The sequence below is a fragment of the Leucopleurus acutus genome, assembly GCF_964270905.1.
Source record: "Leucopleurus acutus genome assembly, chromosome: X".
Taxonomy (NCBI): Eukaryota; Metazoa; Chordata; class Mammalia; order Artiodactyla; family Delphinidae; genus Leucopleurus; species Leucopleurus acutus.
In genome coordinates this window covers 53,376,315-53,401,447 of record NC_139148.1, presented here as the reverse complement: position 1 = coordinate 53,401,447, position 25,133 = coordinate 53,376,315, and the positions used below count along the sequence as shown (strand labels likewise).

Genomic DNA, 25,133 nt, shown 5'->3' with positions numbered 1-25,133 from the left:
TTTTAATAGTCTTTATTTTAAAGTCTCTTTTGTCTGATATGAGAATTGCTACTCCAGCTTTCTATTGCTTTCCATTTGCATGGAATATAGTTTTCCATCCCCTTACCTTCAATCTGTATGTGTCTGTAGATCTGAAATGAATCTCTTGTAGACAGCAAATATATGGGTCTTGTTTTTGTATCCATTCAGCCAATCTGTGTCTTTTGGTGGGAACATTTAGTCCATTTACAATTAAGGTAATTATCAATATGTATGTTCCTATTCTCATTTTCTTAATTGTTTTCGGTTCATTATTGTAGGTGTTTTCCTTCTCTTGTGTTTCTTGCCTAGAGAAGTTCCTTTAGCATTTGTTGTAAAGCTGGTTTGGTGGTGCTGAACTCTCTCAGCTTTTGCTTGTCTGTAAATATTTTAATTTCTCCATCAAATCTGAATGAGATCCTTGCTGGGTAGAGTAATCTTGGTTGCAGATTTTTCTCCTTCATCACTTTAAATATGTCCTGCCTTTCCCTTCTGGCTTGCAGTGTTTCTGCTGAAAGATCAGCTGTTAACTTTCTGGTGATTCCCTTCTGTGTTATTTGTTGTTTTCCCTTGCTGCTTTTAATATGTTTTCTTTGTATTTAATTTTTGGCAGTTTTATTAATACGCATCTTGGTGTATTTCTCCTTGGATTTATCCTGTATGGGAGTGTCTGTGCTTCCTGGACTTGATTAACTATTTCCTTTCCCATATTAGGGAAGTTTTCAACTATAATCTCTTCAAATTTTTTCTCAGTCCCTTTCTTTTTCTCTTCTTCTTCTGGAACCCCTATGATTCGAATGTTGGTGCATTTAATGTTGTCCCAGAGGTCCCTGAGGCTGTCCTCGTTCTTTTCATTCATTTTTCTGCTCTGCAGTAGTTATTTCCACTATTTTGTCTTCTAGGTCACTTATCCATTCTTCTGCCTCAGTTATTCTGCTATTGATCCCATCTAGAGTATTTTTAATTTCATTTATTGTGTTGGTCATCATTGCTTGTGTCATCTTTAGTTCTTCTATATCCTTGTTAAATGTTTCTTGCATTTTGTCTCTATTCTATTTCCACGATCTTGGATCATCTTTACTATCATTATTCTGAATTCTTTTTCAGGTAGACTTCTTATTTCCTCTTCATTTGTTAGGTCTGGTGGGTTTTTATCTTTCTCCTTCATCTGCTGTGTGTTTTCCTGTCTTCTCATTTTGCTTATCTTACTCTGTTTGGGGTCTCCTATTTGCAGGCTGCAGGTTCATAGTGCCCATTGTTTTTGATGTCTGTCCTCAGTGGCTAAGGTTGGTTCAGTGGGTTGTGTAGTCTTCTTGGTGGAGGGGACTAGTGCCTGTGTTCTGGTGGATGAGCCTGGATCTTGTCTTTCTGGTGGGCAGGTACACATCTGGTGGTGTGTTTTGGGGTGTCTGTGACTTATTATGATTTTCGGCAGCCTCTCTGCTAATGGTGTGGTTGTGTTCCTGTCTTGCTAATTGTTTGGCATAGGGTATCCAACACTGTAGCTTGCTGGTTGGTGAGTGAAGCTGGGTGCTGGTGTTGAGATGGAGATCTCTGGGAGATTTTTGCCATTTTATATTATGTGGAGCTGGGAGGTCCCTTGTGGACCAGTGTCCTGAAGTTGGCTCTCCCACCTCAGAGGCACAGCACTGACCCCTGGCTGTAGCACCAAGAGCCTTTCATCCACACAGCTCAGATTGAAAGGTAGAAAAAGTAGAAAGAAAGAATTAGTAGAGGAAGAAAAAAAGGAAGGAAGAAAGAAAGAAAGACAGAAAGGCAGGAGGGATGGATGGAGGGAGCAAGGAAGGAGGAGGGAAGGAGAGAAGGAAGGAACAAAAGAAAGAAAAAAAAAGGTAAATTATAATAAAATAAAGTAAGATAAAATATAATAAAGTAAAATAAAAAATAATTATTAAGAAAATTTTTTTTAAAAAAATGGACGGATAGAACTCTAGGACAAATGTTGGAAGTAATGCTATAAAGACAAAATCTCACACAGAAGCATACACATACACACTTACAGAAAGAGAAAAAGGGGGAAATATCATAAATCTTGCTCTCAAAGTCCACCTCCTCAATATGGGATGATTTGTTGTCTAAAGGATGGAAGGGAGGAAGGAAAAGAAAGAAAGAAAGAAAGAAAGAAAGAAAGAAAGAAAGAAAGAAAGAAAGAAAGAAAGAAAGAAAGAAAGAAAGAAAGAGAAAGGAGATTAAGTAAAATAAAATAAAGCTATTAATATAAAAATAATTATTAAGGAAAAAAAAACGGATGGATAGAACCCTAGGGCAAATGGTGGAAGCAAATCTATACAGACAAAATCTCGCACAGAAGCATACACATACACACTCACAAAAAGAGGAAAAGGGGAAAAAATCATAAATATTGCTCTCAAAGTCCACCTGCTCAATTTGGGATGATTCGTTGTCTATTCATGTATTCCACAGATGCAGGGTACGTCAAGTTGATTGTGCAGCTTTAATCCGCTGCTTCTGAGGCTGCTGGGGAAGATTTCCATTTCTCTTGTTTGTTCTCACAGCTCCCAGAGGCTCAGCTTTGGATTTGGCCCCACCTCTGCATGTAGGTCGCCTGAGGGTGTCTGTTCTTCGCTCAGACAGGACGGGGTTAAAGGAGCAGCTGCTTCAGGGACTCTGGCTCACTCAAGCCAGGGGGGAGGGAGGGTCTTGGAGTGCGGGGAGGGCTTGTGGCAGCAGAGGCCTGCATGTCGTTGCACCATCCTGAGGCGTGGCCTGCGTTCTCCCGGGGAAGTTGTCTCTGGATCCCGGGACCCTGGCAGTGGTGAGCTGCACAGGCTGCCCAGAAGGGGGTTGTGGATAGTGACCTGTGCTCGCACACAGGCTTCTTTGTGGCTGCAGCAGCAGCCTTAGCGTCTCATGCCCGTCTCTGTGGTCCGTGCTTTTAGCCGTGGCTCGCGCCCATCTCTGGAGCTCCTTTAAGCAGGGCTCTTAATCCCCTCTCCTCGCTCACCAGGAAACAAAGAGGGAAGAAAAAGTCTTTTGCCTCTGTGGCAGATCCCGACTTTTCCCCGGACTCCCTCCCGGCTAGCCGTGGTGCACTAACCCCCTGCAGGCTGTGTTCACGCCACCAACCCCAGTCCTCTCCCTGCGCTCTGACTGAAGCCCGAGGCTCAGCTCAGCTCCCAGACCTGCCCGCCCCGGCGGGTGAGCAGACAAGCCTCTTGGGCTGGTGAGTGCTGGTCGGCACCGATCCTCTGTGTGGGAATCTCTCAGCTTTGCCCTCCGCATCCCTGTTGCTCTGCTCTCCTCTGTGGCTCTGAAGCTTTCCCCCTCTGCCACCCACAGTCTCTGCCCATGAAGGCACTTCCTAGTGTGTGGAAACCTTTCCTCCTTCACAGCTCCCTCCCACTGGTGCAGGTCGTGTTCCTATCATTTTGTCTCTGTTTATTCTTTTTTCTTTTACCCTACCCAGGTGTGTGGGGAGTTTCTTGCCTTTTGGGAGGTCTGAGGTCTTCTGCCAGGGTTCAGTAGGAGTTCTATAGGAGTTGTTCCACGTGTAGACGTATTTCTGTTGTATCTGTTGGGAGCAAGGTGATCTCCGCGTCTTACTCTTCTGCCATCTTCCCCTCGTCTCCTGTCCTATTTTTAGATTTTTGAGAAACCTCCATACTATTTTCCACAGTGACTATAACAATTTACATTCCCACCAACAGTGTACAAGAGTTCCTTTATCTCCACATCCTTATTTGTGTTCTTTTTGGATTCTGACATCTTTTGACCATTCTGACAGGTGTGAGGTGATATCTCATTGGGGTTTTGGTTTGCATTTCTCTGATTATTAATGAAGTTTAGCATCTTTTCATGTCCCTGCTGGTCACCTGCATTTCCTCTTTGGAATAATGTCTATTCAGTTCTCTTGCCCATTTTTAAATCGGGTTGTTGTTTTTTTTTAATGTTGAGTTGTATGAACTCTTTATGTATTTTTTGTGTTAACTCATTATCAGTCATATAATTTGCAAATATTTTCTCCCATTCAGTAGGTTTTCTTTTTGTTTTGTCAATGGATTCCTTTGCTGTGCAAAAAGCTTTTCAGTTTTATTAGGTCCCATTTGTTTATTTTACTTTTATTTTCTTTGTTTCAGGAGACAGTTCCAAAAAAATACTGCTATGCTTTATTTCAAAGAGTGTTCTGCCTATGTTTTCTTCTAGGAGTTTTATGGTTTGTAGATTTACATTTAGGTCTTTAATCCATTTAGAATTTATTTTTGTATATGATGTTAGAGAATGTTCTAATTTCATTCTTTTACATGTAGCTGTCCAGTTTTCCTAGCACCACTTATTGAAGATACTATCTTTTCTCCATTGTAATTTTCTGCCTCCTTTGTCATAGATTAATTGACCATAGTTGTGTGGGTTTATTACTGGACTCTCTATTCTGTTCTATTGATCTACGTTTCTGTGTTTGTGCCAATACCATACTGCTTTGATTTGCATTGTAGTATAATCTGGAGTCAGGGAACATGATTCCTCCAGCTCTGTTTTTCTTTCTCAAGAATGTTTTGTCCCTTTGAGATCTTTCATTTTTTCCATAGAAGTTTTAAAATTACTTGTTCTAGTTCTCTTAAAAGTTCCTTTCTTTGACAAGAATTGCATTGATTATGTATATTGCTTTGGGTTGTATGCTCATTTCAATAAATTAATTCTTCCAATCCATATGTTGAGTTATGTTCCCTCTATACCAAATTTGATGAGAGTTCTTTTTATCATGAATAGAAGTTGAATCTTGTCAAAAGCTTTTTCTGCATTTATTGAACTAATCATATGGTTTTTGTTTTTCAATTTGTTAATGTGATATATCACACTGATTGATATGCAGATATTGAAAAATCTTTACATCCTTGAGATGAATTCCACTTGATAATGGTGTGTGATCCTTTTAATATGTTTTTGCATGTGGTTTGCTAATATCTTTTTGAGGATTCTTACATCTGTGTTCATCAGTGATACTGGCCTGTAATTTTCTTTTTAGTGTTGTCTTTGTCTGGTTTTTGTATCAGGGTGATGCTGGCCTTATAGATTGAGTTCAGAAGGGTTCCTTCCTCTGCAATTTTTTGGAATAATTTATGGAGATATGTTAACTCTTCTCTAAATGTTTGGTAGAATTCACCTGTTAGGCTGTATGGTTCTTGAGGGTTTTTTTGTTGAGAGTATTTTTATTACTGATTCAATTTCATTACTGGTAATTGGTCCATTCATATTTTCTATTTCTTTCAGGTTCAGTCTTAGGAGATTGCACATTTCTAGGAATTTGTCCTTTTCTTCTAAGTTGTCCATTTTTTTAGCATGTAATTGTTCATGGTAATCTCTTATGATCCTTTGTATTTCTCTGGTGTCAGTTGTAAATTCTTTCTCATTTCTGATTTTACTTATTTGGGCCTTCTTTTTTTGTTGTTGATGGGTCTGGCTAATGGTTTATGAGTTTTGTTTATCTTTTCCAAGAACCAGCTCTTATTTTCATTGATCTTTATTTTTTAGTCTCTATTTCTCTTATTTCTGCCCTGATATTTATGATTTCTTTCTTTCTATCAACTCTGGGTTTTGTTTGTTCTTCTTTTTGTAGCTCCTTTAGGTGTGAGGTTAGATTATTTATTCAAGGTTTTTCTTGTTTCCTGAGGTAGGCTTGTCATGCTACAAACGTCCCTCCTAGAACTGCTTTTGCTGTGTCTCATTGATTATGGATCATTGTGTTTTGTGTTTATTTGTCTCCTGGTATTTTTTGATTTCCTCTTTTATTTCTTCAGTGACCCATTGGTTGTTTAGTACCATATGTTTAGCCTCGTGTGTTTGTTGTTTTGCAGGTTTTTTTTGGTAGTTGATTTCTAGTCTCACAGCTTTGTGGTTGGAAAAGATGCTTGATAAGTTTTAAATTTCGTCAATTTACTGATGCTTGTTTTGCAACCTAGTATGTGATCTACCCCTGAGAATGTTCCATGTGACCTTAAAAAATTGTGTATTGTGCTGCTTTTGTGTGGACTGTTTTATATAATATATATATCAAGTCCATTTGGTCTAATATGTCATTTAAGGCCAGTATTTCCTAATTGATTTTCTGTCTGAATGATCTGTCCACTGATGTTAGTGGGGTATTAAAGTCCCCTACTATTATTGCGTTACTGTTAATTTCTCCCTGTATGTCTGTTAATATTTGCTTTATGTATCTAGGTGCTCCTGTGTTGGGTACGTATATATTTACAATTGTTATATCTTCTTTGATCAATCTCTTGATCATTATGTAATGTCCTTCTTTGTCTTTATAACAGCCTTTATTTTTAAGTCTGTTTGTCTGATATATGTATTACTACCCCAGTGTTCTTTTGATTTCCATTTGCATGAAATATCTTTTTCCATCCCATCACTTTCAGTCTATGTTTTGTTTTTAGATCTGAATTGAGTCTCCTGTATATACAGGTCTTGTTTTTGTATCCATTCAACCAGTCTATGTCTTTTAATTTGAGCTTTAAATCTATTTACATTTAAAGTAATTATTGATATGCATGTTTCTATTGCCATTCTGTTAATTGTTTTGGCATTGTCTTTGTAGGTTTTTTGTCTTCCTTTCTTCTTTTATTCTCTTCTCTTGTGACTTGATAGCTGTTTTCAGTGTTATGTTTGGATTCCTTTTTCTTTTGTGTGTGTGTATTTTTTATAGTTTGTGGTTACCATATAGCAATTGATCTATATACACGATTGTTTTAAGTTGCTGAAATCTTCATTTCAAATGCATTTTTACAACCCTGCATTTGTATTCTCCTCTCCTCATGATTACGGTTTTTGATATCATATTTTATATCTAATATTTTCGTATATTCCTTAACTGCTTATTGTGGATATAGATGATTTTACTACTTTTATCTTTTAACCTTCCTACTAGTTTTGTGTGTAGATGATTTTCTACCTTTACTGTATGTTTGTCTTTCCCATGAGCTTTTCTTTCATAATTTTCATGTTTCTAGTTGTAACCTTTTCTTTTTCTCTTAGAGAAGATTCTTTACCATTTAATGTAAAGCTGAACTCCTTTAGCTTTTGCTTGTCTGTAAAGCTTTTGATCTCTCCATCAAATCTGAATGAGAACCTTCCCAGGTACAGAATTCTTGGTCATAGGTTTTTACCCGTCATCACTTTAAATATATGGTGCTATTCCCTTCAGGCCTACAGAGTTTCTGCTGAAAAGTCAACTGAGAGCTTTTTGGGTGTTCCCTTGTATGCTATTTGTTACTTTTTCCTTGCTCCTTCTAATATTCTCTCTTTATCTTTAATTTTTGCCATTTTAATTACAATGTATCTTGGTATGTTCATCTTTGGGTTAATCTTATATGGGGCTCTGTGCTTCCTTGAATTGGATGTCTCTCCATTTTCAGGTTAAGGAAACTTTCAGACACTTTCTCTCTCTCTTCTCCATCTGGGACCTCAGACACTTTCTCTCTCTCTTCTCCATCTGGGACCCCTAGAATGCAAATATTGCCTGTTTGATATAGTCCCAGAGGTCTCTAAAACTGTCCTTATTTCATTTCATTCTTTTCTTTCTTTTTCTGTTCAGCATCATTAATTTCCACTACTCTGTCATCCAGCTCGCTGACATGTTCCTCTGTATCATTTAGTCCACTATTGATTCCTTCTTTTCTATTTTCCTTTCAGTTATTGTATTTTTCATTCCTGGTTGTTCTTTATATTTTCATTCTCTTTGTTGAAACTTTTAACTTCTCACTCTATGCCTCCATTTTTTTCCCGAGTACTTTGATCATATTTTTGATCACTATCTTGAACTCTGTCAGGTAGATTGCCTGTTTCCACTTCACTTAGTTCTTCTTCTGGTGTTTTATTTTGTTCTTTCGTTTGGAACATGTTTCTCTGTCACCTCATTTTTCCTAAGTTGCTGTATTTATTTTTATGTATCTTGTAGGTTGATTATGTTCCCAGCCATAGAGAAGTGGCCTTTTGTAGAAGACGTCCTAATGCATCCCAGCAGCAAATTCCTCTCTCATAACCCTAGATATATGCTCTAGGGGCTCCTGCTATGTAGGATTTGTGGGTCTTTCTTTTGTGTTATGCTGATTATGTGGGCAGTCTGGTAAATTTGGTTGGCCGCCAGTCTGGTTGGTTGCCATGTCTTACCTTACATGGAGGCTGCTGGCTGCTGGTTGGTGGGAGTGGGACACAGGGTGTCTTTGTGGAACCCTGGGGGGCTCTGGTGCAAGTGCTGGGTCACTAGTGGGAAGAGTCAAGGTTAGGAGACTCCAGGTATTTTGCCTGTTTGCTGGTGGGTGAAGCCAGGTCCTGGGTCTAGTGCTGGCCTACTTGCAGGCAGTGCCATGTCCTAGAGTCTGGCTACAAGGCCCGGGGGTCCAAGGGCTGTTATTGGATTGCTGGTGCTTGGGGCATGTTCCATGCACAGTTCATTATACAGTCTGGGGTCTCCTAAATCTTCTGTTGACCCACTTGTAGTTGGGGCCAGGGCCCAGATGGTTCCAGTGCAGAATCTGGCCTGCTAGTGGGTAGGCTGGGTCCAGTGGATACGTAGCTGCTGTTTTCTTATGGCTTCTGTCTGCCCTCTGGTGGGTTAGGCTGAGCCCAAGGCTAGAGCAGGTTTGCTAGTGTGGCATTGTCAGGGCCCAGCTCGTCCCAGAATGGGGCTGGCCTTCTGGTGAGCAGATCAGGTGCACAAATTGCAGGAGTGTGGTTTTCTTGTTTGTAGTGTCTGCCCCCTGATGGGTGCAGCTGGTCCAGATGCTATGGTAGGCCCCCTGGAGGACAAGGCCCTCCATGGAATTCTGGAAGATTTGGGGATTCTGGGGCTAGTTCCGGCCAACTGGTGAGTGGAGCTGGGTCCTGGGCCATCTGGTGGGAATGACCGTGTCCAAAGGCAGTTGTGGGCTCGAGGGGTCTTAAGGTTGCTTGTCTGCTGGTGCGTGGGTCTGTGTCCCTACCTGGTTAGTTGCTTGACTTGAGGCATCCCAGTACTGCCATCTATAGTCCATTGGCCTGGGGTGGGGTTGGACCCTGGGGCTAATTGGATACAGGGAGAATTCGACATTGGCACTTGCCAACACCAGTGTCCACATGGTATAACAAAATCCCTATAATGGCTGCTTCCAGTGCCTATTTCCCCAGGGTGAGCTGCAGTTTTCTCACGCCTGTCTGGCAGACTCTGCAAGATCAGAAAATAGGTCTGGCCCAGGCTCCTATCAGATTACTGCTTCTTCCTGTGTCCCAGAGTGTGTGAGATTTTTGTGTGCACCCTTTAAAAGTGAAGTCTCTGTTTCACAGCCCTCTGACAGTAAGTCCCACTGGCCTTCAAAGTCAAATGCTCTTGGGCCCTTGTCTTATTAGTGCAGGACCCAAGGGCTTGAGAGCCCAATATTGTGCTCAGACCTCACACTAATTTAGGAGAACCTCTACAATTGTAATGATTCTCCTGTTTGTGGGTCGCCAGCCCAGGGGTATTTGGCTATATTGAGACTTGACTATATTGAGAACAGTCATTCTTGCCCAAATTGTTGTGATTCCATCTTTATTTCTTTAGTTGTAGAAAATCTTTTCTGTTACGTTCTAGGTTTTTTCATCAATTGTTTTTGCAAATAGTTGTGATTTTGGTGTGCCTCTAAGAGGAGATCAACTCAGGGTCTTTCTACTCTGCTTTCTCTGCCACAGTCTTAACCTATTCCATGACTTTAAGTTTGATTTCTGGTGAATTGTCATTTTCTTTTTGTGTAACAGTATTACTGTGTTTTTTCATGGTGCTTGATGAGTCGTTTATCTACCAGTGTATGTGAAGTCAGAAAAGCATTTCTTCTTCAGGTAAAGCTTTTATTTTTTTTAATTTTTAATTTTATATTGGAATATAGTTGATTTAAAATATTGTGTTAGTTTCAGATATACGGCAATGTGATTTAGTTATACATATTCATATATCTATTCTTTTCAGATTATTTTCCCATATACATTATTACAGAGTGTTGAGTAGGGTTCCCTGTGCTATACAGTAGGACCTTCTTCATTATCTTTTATATATAGTAGTGTGTATATGTTAATCCCAGCCTCCTAATTTATCCCTCCCCCACACCTTTTCCCTTTGGTAACCATAAGTTTGTTTACTAAGTCTGTGAGTCTGTTTGTGTTTTATAAATAAGTTCATTTGTATCATTTTTTAGATTACACAAATAAGTGATATTATATGATATTTGTCTTTCTCTGACTTACTTCACTTAGTATGATAATCTCTACGTCCATCCTTGTTGATGCAAATGGCTTTGTTTCATTCTTTTTATGGCTAAGTAATATTCCATTGAATATATGTACAACATCTTTATTCACTCATCTGTCAATGGACATTTAGGTTGCTTTCACATCTTGCCTATTGTACATAGTGCTGCAGTGAACATTGTCATGCATGTATCTTTTCGAATTATGGTTTTCTCTGATTATATGTCGAGGAGAGGGATGCTGGATCATATTGGAGCTCTATTTTTAGTTTTTTAAGAACCTCCGTACTGTTCTCCACAGTGGCCGCACCAATATACATTCCCACCAATAGTGTAGGAGTGTTCCCCTTTTCTCCACACCCTCTCCAGCATTTATTTTTTGTAGTCTTTTTGATGATGGCCATTCTGACCGGTGTGAGGTGATACCTCATTGTAGTATTGATTTGCATTTCTGTAATAATTAGCAGTATTGAGCAACTTTTCATGTGCTTTTTGGCTATTGGTATGTCTTCTTTGTACAGTTGTCTATTTACAACTTCTGCCCATTTTTTATAGGGTTGTTAGTTTTTTTTGATACTGAGCTGCATGAGCTGTTTGTATATTTTGGAGATTAATCCCTTGTTGGTTGCTTCATTTGCAAATATTTTCTCCCATTCTGTGGGTTGACTTTTCATTTTGTTTATGGTTTCCTTTGCTGTACAAAAGCTTTTAAGATTAATTAATGTGTAGACTGCTTTGGGTAGTATAGTCATCTTGGCAGTATTGATTCTTTCAATCCAAGAACATGGTATATTTTTTCATGTGAGTCATCTTCAATTTCTTTCATCAGTGTCTTATAGTTTTCTGAGTACAGGTCTTTTACCTCCTTAGGTCAATTTATTCCTAGGTATTTTATTATTTTGGATCGGATGGTAAATGGTATTGTTTCCTTAATTTCTCTTTCATTGTTAGTGTATAGGAATGCAAGTGATTTCTGTGTATTAATTTTGTATCCTGCAACTTTACTGAATTCATTGATGAGCTCTACTTGTTTTCTGGTAGCAGCTTTAGGATTTTCTATGTATAGTATCATGTCATCTACAAGCAGTGACAGTTATACTTCTTTCCAATTTGAATTCCTTTTATTTCTTTTTCTTCTCTGATTACCATGGCTAGGACTTCCAAAACTAATTTTGAATAAAAGTGGTGAGAGTGCACATCCTTGCTTTGTTCCTGATCTTAGTGGAAATGCTTTCAGTTTTTTACCATTGAGAATAATGTTTGCTATGTGTTTGTCATATATGGCCTTTACTAAATTGCGTTATGTTCCCTCTATGCCCTCTTTCTCGAGAATTTTTATCATAAATGGGTGTTAAATTTTGTCAAAAGCTTTTTCTATATGTATTGATATGATCATATGTTTTTTATTCTTCAATTTTTGGATGTGGTGCATCACACTGATTGACCTGTGGATACTGAAGAATCCTTGCATCCCTGGAATAAATCTCCCTTGATCATGGTGTATGATCCTTTTAATGTATTGTTGGATTTGGTTTCCAACCATTTTGTTGAGGATTTTTGTGTTGATGTTCATCAGTAATATTTGCCTGTAATTATCTTTTCTTGTGGTATCTTTTTCTGGTTTTAGTGTCAGGCTGATGATGGACTCATAGAATGAGATTGGAAGTGTTCCTTTGTCTGCAATTTTTTTTGTGTGGTACATGGGCCTCTCACTGTTTTGGCCTCTCCCGTTGTGGAACACAGGCTCTGGACACACAGGCTCAGCAGCCATGGCTCACGGGCTTAGCCACTCCGCAGCATGAGGGATGTTCCCAGACCAGGTCACGAACCCGTGTCCCCTGCATTGGCAGGCGGACTCTCAACCACTGTGCCACCAGGGAAGCCCTGTCTGCAATTTTTAAAAAGAATTTCAGAAGGATGGGTGTTACCTCTTCTCTAAATGTTTGATAGAGTTCACCTGTGAAGCCATCTGGTCCTGGACTTGCGTTTGTTGAAATTATTTTAATAGTACTTTCAGTTACAGTATTTGTGATTGGTCCTTTCATGTTTTCTATTTCTTCCTGGTTCAGCCTTGGAAGATTGTACCTTTCTAAGAATTTGTCCATTTCTTGCAAGTTGTCCTTTTTTTGGCATATAGTTGCTTGTAGTAGTCTCTTATGATCCTTTTTATTTCTGTGATGTCAATTGTAACTTCTTTTTCATTTCTAATTTTATTGATTTGAGGCCCCTACTTTTTGTTCTTGATGAGTCTGACTAAAGGTTTATTTATTTTGTTTATTTTTTCAACTAATTGGCTTTTAGTTTCAATGTTCTTTTCTACTGTTTTCTTCATCTGCAATTCATTTATTTATACTCTGATTTTTATGATTTCTTTCCTTCTACTAACTTTGGGTTTTCTTTGTTCTTCCTTCTCTAGTTGCTCGAGGTGTAAGGTTAGGTTGTTTATTTGAGATTTTTCTTGTTTCCTGAGGTAACATTGTATTGCTATAAACTTCCCCCTTGGAGCTGCTTTTGCTGTGTTCCATAGGTTTTTGAATTGTCGTGTTTTCATTGTCATTTGTCTCTAGGTATTTTTTGATTTCCTCTTTGATTTCTTCACTTATGCATTGGTTGTTTAGTAACATATTGTTTAGCCACCACGTGTTTGTGTTTTTTACACTTTATTTTCTTCTAATTGACTTGTAAGCCCATAGCGTTGTAGTCAGAAAAGATGCTTGATATGATTTCAATTTTCTTAAATGTACCAAGGTGTGCTTTGTGGCCCAGCATGTGATCTATCCTGGAGAATGTTCGATGGGCACTTGAGAAGAATGTGTATTCTGTTGCTTTTGAATGCAGTGCTCTATAAATATCAATTAAGGCCATCTGGTCTAATGTGTCATTTAAGGCTTGCTTTCCCTTATTGATTTCTCATCTGGATGATCTATCCACTGATGTAAGTGAGGTGTTAAATTCCCCCACTATTATTGTGTTACTGTCAATTTCTCCTTTTATGGCTCTTAGCATTCCCCTTATATATTGAGGTGTTACTATGTTAGAGCATATATATCTACAATTGTTATATCTTCTTCTTGGATTGATCCCTTGATCATTATGTAGTGTCCTTCTTTGTCTCCTGTAACAGTCTTTATTTTAAAATCTATTTTGTCTGATATGAAATTTGCTACTCCAGCTTTCTTTTGATTTCCATTTGCATGAAATAACTTTTCCTATCCCCTCACTTTCAGTCTGTTTGTTTCCCTAGATCTGAAGTTGGTCTCTTGTAGAAAGCCTATATACGGATATTGTTTTTGTATCCATTTAGCCAGTCTATGATTTTCAGTTGGAGCCTTTAATCCATTTACATTTAAGGTAATTATCAATCTGTATGTACTTATTGTCATTTTGTTAATTATTTTGGATTTTTAGTAGGTCTTTTTCTTTTCATCCTCTTTCATTCTTTTCTCTTGTGTTTTGATTATTATTTTTTAGTGTTGTGTTTGGATTTCTTTTTCTTTGTGTGTGTGTGTGTATCCATTGTAGATTTTTATTTGCATTCCACATAAAGTTTTGATAGAGCATATCATATATCTACAAGATTGTTTTATGTTGCTGGTCTCTAAATTTCAGATGCATTTTCAATATCCTGCATTTATACTCTTCTCTTCTCATGATTCCTGGTTTAGATATCATATTTAAGTATGGATGATGTCCTACCTTTATTGTATGTTTGCCTTTACTGTTGAGCTTTCTTATTTGTAATTTTCTTGTGTCTTGTTGTGGCCTTTTCTTTTACACCTAGAGAAGTTCCTTTAGCATTAGTTGTGAAGCTGGTTTGGTGGTGGTGAAGTCTCTTAGCTTTTGCTTTTCTGTGAAGCTTCTGATTTCTCCATCAAATCTGAATGAGAACCTTGCTGGATAGAGTATTCTTGGTTGTAGGTTTTTCCCTTTCATCACTTTAAGTACTTCATTATACTCTCTTCTGGCTTGCAGAATTTCTGCTGAAAAATCTGCTGATAACCTTATGGGGATTCCCTTGTATGTTACTTGTTGCTTTCCCCTTGTTGCTTTTAATATTTTCTCTGTCTTTAGTCTTTGTCAGTTTGATTAATATGTGTATTAATAATTAATTAATTAATAATTAATTAATATGTGCTCTTCCTTGGGTTTATTCTGTATGGGGCTCTCTGTGCTTCCTGGACTTGAGTGAGTGTTTCCTTTCCCCTGTTAGGAAAGTTTTAAGCTACACTCTGTTTAAATATTTTCTCAGGCCCTTTCTCTCTCTCTTCTCCTTCTGGGACCCCTATGATGCGAATGTTGGTGTGTTTAATATTGTCCCAGATGTCTCCGAGACTGTCCTCATTTCTTTTCATTCTTTTTTCTTTATTCTGTTTCGTGGTATTGATTTCCATCACTCTGTCTTCCAGCTCATTTTTTTTTCTGCTTCAGTTATTCTGCTGCTGATTCCTTCTAGTTTATTTTTCATTTCAGTTATTGTATTTTTCATCTGTTTGTTTGTTCTTTAAATCTTCTAGCGGTTTGTTAAACATTTCTTGTATCTTCTCAATCTGTGCCTCCTTTCTTTTTCCTAGATCTTGAATCATCTTTACTATTATTACTCTGAATTATTTTTCAGGTAGGTTGCCTGTCTCCACTTCACTTAGTTGTTCTGGGTTTTCATCTTCTTCCTTCTTCTGGACCATATTTCTCTGCCATCTCATTTTGTCTAAATTTCTGTGTTTGTGGTCTCCTTTCTGCAACCTGCAGGTTCATAGTTCCTCTTGCTTCTGTTGCCTACCCCCTGGTGGGTGAATTTGGTCCAGGGGCTTGTGCAGGCTTCCTGGTGAGAGGGACTTGTGTCTGCCCACTGTTGGGTAGAGCTGGGTCTTGTCCTTCTGTTGGGCAGGGCCATGTCAAGGGGTGTGTTTAGAGGTGGCTGTGATCTTAGTATTACTTTAGGTAGCCTGTCTACTGTTGGGTGGGGCTGTGTTCTCACCCTGCTGGTTGTTTGGTGTGAGGCATTCCAGAACTGGAGCCTGCTGGTTCTTAGGTCAGGTCAGATCTTGGTGCCTAAATGGTGACCTCTGGTAGAGCTCACTCCAATCAGTATTCCCTGGGCCTTCTGCCACCAGTGTCCTTGTCCTCACAGTGAGCTACAGCCAACCCCCATCTCCCCAGGAGACCCTCCAAGACCTGCTGGTAAGTCTAGCCCAGTCTTCTATGGAGTCACTGCTTTGTCCTGAGCCCCAGTGCACATGAAACCTTGTGTGTGCCCTCCAAGAGTGGAGTCTCTGTTTCTCCCAGTCCTGTGGAGCTCCTGCACTCAAGCCCACTGGCTTTCAAAACCAAATGCTCTGGGTGTTCCTCTTCCCAATGCTGGACCCTCAGGCTGGGGATCCTGTTGTGGGTCTCAGAACTCTCACTCCTGTGGGAGAACCTCTGCAATATAATTATTTTCTGTTCGTGGGTTGCCCCCTTGGCAGTTATGGTTTTGATTATATCACAAAAGTGCCCCTTATACCATCTCATTGTGACTTCTTCTTTGTCTTTGTATGTAAAATATCTTTTGCAGTAGGTTCCATCCTGTTTTGTCAATAGTTGTTCAGCAGCTAGTTGTGATTTTGGTGTTTTCATGATAGGAGGTGAGCTCAAGTCCTTCTACTCTACCATCTTGTTTGGAATCTGTTATAGGCCTCAGGGAAACAACATTCAGAATGGTCAACAAATTCAATTTGGCCCAAGGATAGAGCAAACCCATGATGTCTAGTAAAGTTTTTATAACTTGATTCTAAGCTGCCTCTTGCTATATTTCAGAATGGCACTTTCAACCATCCACCATCTCTGCCAGAGATTTCACCCAGTGCTTTCTTTCCAGGCCCTTGTGCCTCTGGGTTTACTGGTACATTATTGCTGCCAGTGTCACTGCTGTCTTCAGCATTGCTGCCTGGGCTGCCAAGATGAGAGGTGCCTCCAAAACATCTGGGTTCCTCTCAGTAACAAGCACCACTTCCTCAGGAGAGCATGTTGGGGTCATGGACCTGGGGTTACAGGCACCTCTGCTATGTCTAAGGGTTGTTGAGTTCTTGGGCTCTGCCACTGAGAGTGGGGGTCTAGTACCACAGGTGCCTCCATGGCTGGAGTGGTGGGATTGCAGGCCCCACTGCTGCTGATACCTGGTTTGCTGTGGCCACAGACAACACTGAAGCTGGGAAACCAGTGTCATGTGCATCACCTCCCCTGCTGCTACCAGGTTCTCTGAGGCTGCACGCTTAGCCACTGCAGATGGGGCACTGTGATCACAGGCACCTCCTCCACTGTTCCTCTGGTTTCACCTCCTGTATTTGTTCCAGTCCACACACCTTTAGATGAACAGATATATGGAACTGTTCAGTGTCCTGGTGTGTTGAGCAAAGGAACCTTTGTTGAGTTATGGATGTTTTACTGGTTATAGATTGAAGGGGATAGACAAAGAGATTGTCTCACATTACCACGATGCTGACATCAGCAATCCCAAAATATGTTTTATATTCCTTCTTTAATCCACTGATACTTTAAGAGTGTGTTGTTTAATCCCCACTTATTTGTGAATTCTCTGGTTGTCCTTCTTTAACTGTAATTGATTTCTAACTTTATTCAGTTCTTATCAGAGAACATACTTTGTATTATTTCAATCTTTTTAAATTTTAATGACTTGTTTTATGGCTAACATGTGTTCTGTCCTGGAGAATATCTATTTTGTGAATGATATGAATCATTTGAGAAGAATGTTGATTCTACTGTTTTAGACATAATGTTCTATGCGTCTGTTAGTGTTACTTGGTATATGATGTTTTTCAGGTCTTCTGTTTTCTTATTTATCTTCCATCTCATTGTTCTCTCCATTATAGAAAGTAGGATAGTGAAGTCTTGACTCTAACTGTGAAATTGTCTATTTCTCCCTTCAACTCCATCAATTTTTGCTACATATACTTTGGGCTTCATTGTTAGGTGCTTATGTGATTATAATTTATATATTCTAGATGAATTTATTCTTTTAGGAATACATAATGTCCTTCATTGTCTCTTGTAACAATTTTTGACTTAATGCCTATTTTGTCTTTATTAGTACAGCTGCACCAGCTCTCTTTTGTTTACTCTTTGCATGGAATATCTTTTTTCTGTTCAGTCAAGTTTTTCACTTTGAATCAAAAGTGAGTCTCTTGGGGGAGGAGCTTCAAGATGGCAGAAGAGTAAGATGTGGAGATCACCTTCGTATCCACAAATACATCAGAAACACATCTACATGTGGAACAACTCCTACAGAACACCTGTGGCAGGCCACCACTGCCAGGGTCCCGTGATCCTGGGACAACTTCCACTGGAGAAAACACAGTGTGCCTCAGGCTGTTGCAATGTCACACTGGCCTCTGCCACCGCAGGCTAGCCCCACACTCTGTACCCCTCCCTTCTCCCAGCCTGAGTGAGCCAGTGCCCCCGAATCAGCTACTCCTTTACCCCAATTCTGTCTGAGCAAAGAACAGATGCCCTCAGGTGACCTACACGCAGAGGTGGGTCCAAATCCAAAGCTGAGCCCTGGGAGCTGTGAGAACAAAGAAGAGAAATGGAAATTGTTCCCAGCAACCGCAGGCGCACAGGATTAACTTTCCGCAATCAACTTGATGTACCCTGCATCTGTGGAATACCTGAATAGAGAATGAATCATCCTTAATTGATGAGGTAGACTTTGGGAGCAAAGATACATATATTTTTTCCCTTCTCTTTTTGTGAGTATGTATGTGTATGCTTCTGTGTGTGATTTTGTCTTTATAGCATTGCATTTACCACTTGTCCTAGGTTTCTGCCTGTCCATTTTTGTTTGTTTTGTTTTTAATTTTTAAAAATCGTAATATTTTTTATTTTAATTATTTTATTTTGCTTTATTTTATTTTATATTATCTTCTTTATTTCTTTTTTTTCCTCCCTTTTATTCTGAGCCATGTGGACAAAAGGCTCTTGGTGCTCCAGCCAGGTGTCAGAGCTGTGCCCCTAAGGTGGGAGACCCAAGTTCAGGACACTGGTCCAGAACAGACCTCCCAGTGCAAAGTAATATAAAATGGTGAAAATATCCCAGAGATCTCCATCTCAATGCCAAGACCCAGCTTCATTCAACGACCAGCAAGCTACAGTGCTGGACAACCTATGCCAAACAACTAGCAAGACAAGAACACAAACCCATCAATTAGCAGAGAGACTGCCTAAAACCATAATAAGGTCAAAGACACCCCAAAACACACCACCAGACGTGGACCTGTCCACCAGAAAGGCAACATCCAGCCACATCCACCAGAATACAGGCACTACTCTGCTCCACCAGGAAGCCTACACAACCCACTGAACCAACTTTGCCACTGGGGACAGACACCAAAAAGAATGGGAGATACAAACCTGCAGCCTGTGAAAAGGAAACGACAAACACAGTAAGTTAAGCAAAATGAGAAGACAGAAAAACACACAGCAGATGAAGGAGCAAGGGAAAAACCCACCAGACCTAACAAATGAAGAGGAAATACACAGTCTACCTGAGAAAGAATTCAGAATAATGATAGTAAAGATGCTCCAAAATCTTGGAAATAGAATAGAGAAAATACAAGAAATGTTCAACAAGGACCTAGAAGAACTAAAGAGCAAACAAACAGTGATAAACAACACAATAAATGAAATTAAAAATTCTCTAGAAGAGATCAATAGAAAAATAACTGAGGCAGAAGACTGAATATGTGACCTAGAAGATAAAATAGTGGAAATAACTACTGCAGAGCAGAATAAAGAAAAAAAAATGAAAAGAATGGAGGACAGTCTCAGAGAATTCTGGGAAAAGATTAATGAACCAACACTCGAATTACAGGGGTCCCAGAAGAAAAAGAGAAAAAGAAAGGGACTGAGAAAATATTTGAAGATATTATAGTTGAAAACTTGCCTAATATGGGAAAGGAAATAATTAATCAGGTCCAGGAAGCACAGAGAGTCCCATAAAGGATAAATCCAAGGAGAAACATGGCAAGACACATATTATTCAAACTATAAAAAGTTAAACACAAAGAAAAAATATTAAAAGCAGCAAGGGAAAAGCAACAATTAACACACAAGGGAATCCCCATAAGTGTAACAGCTGAACTTTCAGCAGAAACTCTGCAGGCCAGAAGGGAGTAGCAAGACATATTTAAAGTGATGAAGGAGAAAAACCTACAACCAAGATTACTCTACCCAGCAAGGACCTCATTCAGATTTGATGGAGAATTTAAAACCTTTACAGACAAGCAAAAGCTAAGAGAATTCAGCACCACCAAACCAGCTTTACAACAAATGGTAAAGGAATTTCTCTAGGCAGGAAACACAAGAGAAGGAAAAGACCTACGATAACAAACCCAAAACAATTAAGAAAATGGTAATAGGAACATACATATTGATAATTACCATAAATGTAAAAGGATTAATTGCTCCTAACAAAAGACATAGACTGGCTGAATGGATACAAAAACAAGACCTGTATATACTCTGTCTAGAGCAGACCCACTTCAGACCTAGGGACACATACAGACTGAAAGTGAGGAGATGGAAAAAGATATTCCATGCAAATGGAAACCAAAAGAAAGCTGGAGTAGCACTTCTCATGTCAGACAAAACAGACTTAAAAATAAAGACTGTTACAAGAGACAAAGAAGGACACTACATAATGATCAATGGATCGATTCAAGTAGAAGATATAACAATTGTAAATATTTATGCACCCAACATAGGAGCACCAAAATACATAAGGCAAATGCGAACAGCCATAAAAGGGGAAATCGACAGTAACATGATCATATTAAGGGACGTTAACACCGCACTTTCACCAATGGACAGATCATCCAAAATGAAAATAAATAAGGAAACACAAGCTTTAAATGATACATTAAACAAGATGGAGATAATTGAGATTTATCGGACATTCCATCCAAAATTAACAGAATACACATTCTTCTCAAGTGCTCATGGGACATTCTCCAGGATATATCATATCTTGGGTCATAAATCAAGCCTTGGTAAATTTAAGAAAATTGAAATCTTATCAAGTATCTTTCCGACCACAATGCTATGGGACTAGATATCAATTACAGGAAAAATATCTGTAAAGAATACAAAAACATGGAGGCTAAACAATATGCTACTTAATAACCAAGAGATCACTGAAGAAATGAAAGAGGAAATCAAAAAGTACCTGGAAACAAACGACAATGTAAACATGATGACCCAAAACCTATGGGATGCAGCAAAATCATTTCTTAGAGGGAAGTTTATAGCAATACAGTCCTAACTTAAGAAACAAGAAACACCTCAAATAAACAACCTAACCTTACACTTAAAGCAATTAGAGAAATAAGAACATAAAATACCCAAAGTTAGGAAAGATATCATAAAGATCAGATCAGGAATAAATGAAAAAGAAATAAAGGAAACAATAGCAAAGAACAATAAAACTAAAAGCTGGTTCTTTGAGAAGGTAAACAAAATTGATAAACCATTAGCCAGACTCATCAAGAAAAAAAGAGAGAAGACTCAAGTCAATAGAATTAGAAATGAAAAAGGAGAAGTAACAACTGACACTGAAGAAGTACAAAGGATCATGAGAGATTACTACAAGCAACTCTACGCCAATAAAATGGACAACCTGGAAGAAATGAACAAATGCTTAGAAATGCACAACCTGCTAAAACTGAACCAGGAAGAAATAGAAAATATAAACAGACCAATCACAGGCACTGAAATTGAGACTGTGATTAAAAATCTTCCAACAAACAAAAGCCCAGTACCAGGTGACTTCACAGGCGACTTCTAGCAAACATTTAGGGAAGAGCTAACATCTATCCTTCTCAAACTCTTCCAAAATATAGCAGAGGGAGGAACACTCCCAAACTCATTCTACGAGACCATCATCACCCTGATATAAAAACCAGACAAAGATGTCACAAAGAAAGAAAACTACAGGCCAATATCACTGATGAACATAGATGTAAAAAGTCCTCAAAAAAATACTAGCAAACAGAATCAAACAGCACAATAAAAGGATCATACACCATGATCAAGTGGGGTTTACCTCAGGAATGCAAGGATTCTTCAATGTACGCAAATCAATCAATGTGATACACCATATTAACAAATTGAAGAACAAAAACCATATGATCTTGTCAATAGATGCAGAGAAAGCTTTCAACAAAATTCAACACTGATTTATGATTAAAACCCTCCAGAAAGTAGGCATAGAGGGAACTTTCCTCAACATAATAAAGGCCATATATGACAAACCCACAGCCAACATCATCCTCAATGGTGAAAAACGGAAACAATTTTAACTAAAATCAGGAACAAGACAAGGTTGTCCACTCTCACCACTATTAATAAACATAGTTTTTGAAGTTTTAGCCACAACAATCAGAGAAGAAAAGGAAATAAAAGGAATCCAAATCGAAAAGGAAGTAGTAAAGCTGTCATTGTTTGCAGATGACATTATAGTATACATAGAGAATCCTAAGGATGCTACCAGAAAACTACAAGAGCTAATCAATTAATTTGGTAAAGTAGCATGGTACAAAATTAATGCACAGAAGTCTCTAGCATTCCTATACACTAATGATAAAAAAATCTGAAAGTGAAATTAAGGAAACACTCCCATTTACCATTGCAACAAAAAGAATAAAATACCAGGAATAAACCTACCTAAGGAGACAAAAGACCTGTATGCAGAAAATTATGACACAGATAAAAGAAATAAAAGATGATACAAACAGATGGAGAGATATACCATGTTCTTGGATTGGAAGAATCAATATTGTGAAAATGACTCTACTACCCAAAGCAATCTACAGATTCAATGCAATCGCTATCAAAGTACCACTGGCATTTTTTCACAAAACTAGGAGAGAAAATTTCACAATTTATATGGAAACACAAAAGAGCCCGAATAGCCAAATTAGTCTTGAGAAAGTAAAATGGAGCTGGAGGAATCAGGCTCCCTGACAAGCTACAGTAATCAAGGCAGTATGGTACTGGCAGAAAAACAGAAATATAGATCAATGGAACAGGATAGAAAGCCCAGTGATAAAGCCACCAACATATGGTCACCTTATCTTTGATAAAGGAGGCAAGAATATACAGTGGAGAAAAGACATCTTCTTCAATAAGTGGCGCTGGGATAACTGGACAGGTACATGTAAAAGTGTGAAATTAGAACACTCCCTAACGCCATACAAAAAGTAATCTCAAAATGGATTAAAGACCTAAATGTAAGGCCAGACACTGTCAAACTCTTAGAGGAAAACATAGGCAGGACACTCTATGACATAAATCACAGCAAAACCCACCTCCTAGAGAAATGGAAATAAAAACAAAAATAAACAAATGGGACCTAATGAAACTTCAAACCTTTTGCACAGCAAAGGAAACCATAAACCATAATGGGAGAAAATATTTGCAAATGAAGCAAATAACAAAGGATTAATCTCCAAAATTTACAAGCAGCTCATGCAGCTCAATATCAAAAAATCAAGTAACCCAATCCATAAATGAGCAGAAGACCTAAATAGACATTTCTCCAAAGAAGATATACAGATTGCCAACAAACACATGAAAGAATGCTCAACATCATTAATCATTAGAGAAATGCAAATCAAAACTACAATGAGATGTCATCTCACACCAGTCAGAATGGCCATCATCAAAATATCTACAAACAATGAATGCTGGAGAGGGTGTAGAGAAAAGGGTACCCTCTTGCAATATTGGTGGGAAAGTAAATTGTTACAGCCACTACGGAAAACAGTATGGAGGTTCCTTTAAAAAGCTCAATATAGAAGTAGCATACGACCCAGAAATCCCACTACTGGGCATATACCCTGAGAAAACCATAATCCAAAAAGAGTCATGTACCAAAATGTTCATTGTAGCTCTAGTTACAATAACCAGGCCATGGACACAACATAAATGTCCATCAACAGATGAATGGCTAAAGAAGCTGTGGCACATATGTACAATGAAATATTACTCAGCCACAAAAGGAAATGAAATTGAGTTATTTCTGGTGAGGTGGATGGACCTAGAGTCTGTCGTACAGAGTGAAGTAAGTCAGAAAGAGAAAAACAAATATCATATTCTAACACATATATATGGAATCTAAAAAACAAAATGGTCATGAAGTACCTACGGGCAAAACAGGAATAAAGACACAGGCCTACTAGAGAATTGGCTTGTGGATATGGGGAGGGGGAATTGTAAGCTGTGACAAAGTGAGAGAGTGGCATGGACATATATACACTACCAAACGTAAAATAGATAGCTAGTGGGTAGCAACTGCATAGACCAGGGAGATCAGCTCAGTGCTTTTTGACCACCTAGAGCGGTGGGATAGGGAGGGTGGGAGGGAGGGAGATGCAAGAGGGCAGAGTTATGGGAACATATGTATATGTGTAACTGATTCACTTTGTTATAAAACAGAAGCTTACACACCATTGTAAAGAAATTATACTCCAATAAATATGCTAAAAAAAGTGAGTCTCTTGAAGAGAGTAGGTGGTCAGATGTTTTTATACCTTTTGCCAACTTTTGCATTGTAATTAGACAGTTTACTCCATTAATATTTAAAATAATTACTGGTAGGAGGACTTATGCTACTTAGCTGTTCTTTTCTTTGTATCTTACACCTTTATTTGTTCCTTCATTTCTCCATTACTATTTTGTTATGTCTTAAATTGAGTTTTATGTGTATCATTTTGATTTTCCTCTTCTTTCTTTTCTGTATATATTTTAGTTATTCTCTTATTGTTATCCTTGGAAGTTACAATTCACATCTTAAATTCATAACAATCTAGTTTTAATTCATGCCAACTTTGCTTTAATAGTGTACAAAATCTCTGCTTATATAGAGCTCCATTCTCCTCTTTATGTTATTGTCACAAATTACATTCTCTACATCGTATACCCATTAACAAAGACATAGTTATTTAAGGGGAAAAAAAAGGAGAATTATAAACCAAGACCACCATAATGTTGTCTTTTATTTTTATTTAATTAGTTGCCTTTACTGGTATTCTTTATTTTTTGTTTGGATTAGAATTACTGTATAGTGTCTTTTAATTTCAGCCTGAAGTTTACTTTACAGCTTTTCTTATAGTTCAAGACTACTAATGATGATCTCCTTCAGCTCTACTTTATCAAGAAATATCTTAATTTCTCCTTCATTTTAGAAAGATCTGCCAGATACATACTTCTCGGTTGACAGGTATTTTTCTTTTAGCACTTTAACACACTAACAAACGTAGTAAGGTAGATAGCTAGTGGGAAGCAGCCGCATGGCACAGGGATATTGGCTTGGTGCTTTGTGACAGCCTGGAGGGGTGGGATAGGGAGGGTGGGAGGGAGGGAGACGCAACAGAGAAGACATATGGGAACATATGTTTATGTATGACTGATTCACTTTGTTATAAAGCAGAAACTAACACACCATTGTAAAGCAATTATACCCCAATAAAGATGTTAAAAATAAATAAATAAATAAATAAATACACTCTCTTACTGCCTTCTGTCCTCCATGGTTTATAATGAGAAATCAGCTGTTAATATTATTGAAGCTGGATCCCTTGTATGTGGTGAGTAGCTTCTGTTTTGTTGCTTACCCGATACTCTCTCAGTGCGGATCCCTTTGAATTCATCCTTCTTATTGTTTATTGAGCTTTATAGATGCACAGATTCATATCTTTCATCAAATTTAGGATTTTTGGGGGGGCGTTATGTCTTTGAATATTTTTCCTACCCCTTTCTTTATCTTTTTTCCTTCTGGGACTGTCGTTGTGTGTTTGTTGGTATGCTCATGGTCTCCCACAGGTCCCTTAT

General features: G+C 38.4%; 1 protein-coding gene across 1 annotated transcript in view; it reads left to right on the top strand.

Annotated features, from left to right (window-relative positions):
- MTMR8 (myotubularin related protein 8) overlaps nucleotides 1–25,133 on the top strand; it is a gene marked incomplete at both ends in the record, with an annotated part of 174,262 nt that overhangs the window by 88,578 nt on the left and 60,551 nt on the right. The window lies entirely within an intron of this gene.